The sequence below is a fragment of the Mastomys coucha genome, unplaced genomic scaffold (assembly GCF_008632895.1).
Source record: "Mastomys coucha isolate ucsf_1 unplaced genomic scaffold, UCSF_Mcou_1 pScaffold22, whole genome shotgun sequence".
Lineage (NCBI taxonomy): Eukaryota > Metazoa > Chordata > Mammalia > Rodentia > Muridae > Mastomys > Mastomys coucha.
Window position 1 is genome coordinate 123,707,838 of NW_022196905.1, and position 2,987 is coordinate 123,710,824.

Consider the following 2,987-nt stretch of genomic DNA (forward strand, 5'->3'; position numbering starts at 1 on the left):
AGAGGGCGTAGTCTACGAAGAGGCGGGGAAAGAATGAATGGTAGGTGTCAAGCTCTTGGGGGTGTCTTTTTGGTTGTTTCTTTGTTTTGTTTTGTTTTGTTTTCTTACTGTGTTTCTGAGTCTCTCAGGCTAACCTTGAACTTCATAAGGCCTGGCTGGCCTTCCTTGATTTTCCTGACTCCGCCTCTCCGGGGCTGGGATTACAGAGTTTAAAAGTCTATAGAAGAAAAAAAAAAAAAAAAAAGATAAAAGGAAATTACCCGGTATTTGTGTGTGGAGGTTCGAGAATTTTAGAGTTCTCTCCTTCCACCGTTTGGGTCCAAGAGAGCTAACACTTAGTTGTAAACTCGCTATTGCAATGGGTCAACCTTGCTAATGCTGCAACCCTTTAATACAATTTATGCTGAGGTGACCCCTGATCATACGAAAAATATTTTTTTGTTGCTACATCATAACTGTAATTTTGTAAATTTGGTCTTAAGCGAGCCCTGTGGTACCCCCCAAAGTGGTCCTGACCCACAAGTCGAGAACTGCTGCTCCATTGAGCCATCTCTCCTGTCCACACCAAGTTGGAAATTCTTGACAGCATCACGATTTCAGATGTCCCACCTGGGAGCCTGTGTGAAGGTCACAAGGCAGTTTATGGCAGTTGGTTTTTTCTTTGCACCTTGTGAGTTTTAATTATCAAATTCAGGTTGTCAGGAGTGGTTGTGAGGACACTTCCATGAGACATTTCAGCGTAGCATCTCTCCTCTCCCAGCCCGAAATGTTAATTCAGATGTTAACTATGTCAGGGAGACTCCTTGGTCTACAACTGTGGGTTGCTAGCTGTTTGGCTCCAAAAAAAAATGTTTACGTGATAGTTTATGACAGTAGCAAAATTACAGTTTTGAAGTAGAAATGGAAGTAATTTTATACTTGGTCACTACAACATAAGGCTCTGTATGAAAGGGATTATTATACCATCAGGAAGGTTGAGAGCCCCTGGAGCCCATGGTAGTAGCTGTCTGATATTTCTTCTTTAACACTGTGACATTTTATTTGATACTGATAGAGGAATGAAATGAAAGCTGTTAGCTCACTCTAGAGTTGTCCTGGGACTCACTGCGTAGACAGATAGCCTTGACTCACTGTGTAGACAGGGATAGCCTTGACTCACTGCGTAGACAGGGATAGCCTTGAATTTACAGAGGTCCACCTGCCTCTCCCTCCGGAGGCCTGAAATACTCTGGTACACAAGGTAGCTGTTTAACTATTGGAATAAATACACCCTCTGGGGATCTTTCCAGCTTTCTTGACTGTAAGTGGGTATGTATAAATGAAGTGGGGGCAGAGATGTACAATGAATGACCTAGAGCTAGCTGAATTTCATCACGGGTGGTTAAGAGCTCCTGGGAACTGAACATGGGCTCAGCGGAAGCCAGTATCTGGTCTTAGCTATTGAGCCATCTCTCTGTCTGACGCATCTGACTTTCTAACTTTTAATAGTCTGTGATTTTATGAAGTATTGGAATAATTGTCCTTTAGATATACTGTGGGCCATGTGGAGTCATGAAAATACTTACAAAAAGAGGACAAAATAGTTTGTGCTTGGTTGTTAAAACCTTAACAAAAGATTAAAGATATACATATATATCTGTATATATAAGTCTGTACATCTGTGAGATGTACAGATATATATATATATATACATATATATGTATGTTTGTGTATATGTAAATGTATCTGTACATCTGCATGTATATACATATATGTGTGTGGGTATATATGTGTGTATATATATATATATATATATATATATATAGCTAATAGAAACAGTTTCTATAGTCTTCTTGCATGTGTATGATATGGGTGTTTAAAGATTTAGAATTTAGATTTAGATGTATTTAAAGATTTAGAATGATTCACAGTCCTTTATGGGCACAGACTCCTGGGGCATTTGGGAGGCAGAGGTGGAGGATCTCTGATCTCTAAGACAGCCTGGTCTTCAGTCTTCAAAGTGAGTTCCAGGACAGCCAGGTGTACACAGAGAAACCCTGTCTACAAAACCAACAACAGTAAGAACAAGAACAAAACAAAAAGAGGCTGGAAAGTTGGCTCTATAGTAAGAGCATTGACTGCTCTTCCTGAGGACCCAGGTTTGATTCCCAGCACTCTCATGGCAGCTCAACAGCATATGCAACTCCAACTTCAGGCGATCTAATGCCCTCTTCTGTAATGCAAGTGGTACACAGACATACATGTGGGCAAATGATCATGCACATAAAATCCAATATAATAAAAAGATTTAAAATTAAGCCAGGCAAGCCGGGTGGTGGTGGCGCATGCCTTTAATCCCAGCACTTGGGAGGCAGAGGCAGGTGGATTTCTGAGTTCAAGGCCAGCCTGGTCTACAGAGTGAGTTCCAGGACAGCCAGGGCTACACAGAGAAACCCTGTCTCAAAAAACAAAAAATAAAAAAAAAAAAACAAAATTAAGCCAGGCAGGGTGACAAATGGCTTGTAATCCCAGCACTGGTTGAGGCTGATGTAGGAAATATGAATATACTACTATAGTAGGTTGGTTGTTTTTTGTTTTTTGTTTCTGTAACGGGGATATTTATTCTCAGGCTGGCCTTAAAATGACTATGTAGGAGAACAGGGATGAGAATAGATATGCCAGAGTGTACAGTCAAAAGCCAGAGTCCTCAGCCCTGCATAAAGAAAACAACGCTTGCCAAGAGCAGGAGAAGCAGTCTCTGTAAACTACTAATACAGCATGTCGAAGAGGAAGTACGTCACTGTGTCGCTGCGGGCGACCCTCACCTGCTCCTTCTCCCTGTCTCAGCCTTCTCAGTGCTGGGATAACAGGGTGTTGTGTCACCAAACCTGGCCTGTTCGGTCTCTTCAGTAGATTCCAAAGCCATTTGTCTGGGAACTGATGAGTTTTGTTCTTTTCTAGCCGGGCCCCTCAGATGAGGGCTGCTCCCAGAAGAGCACCTGCAGCTC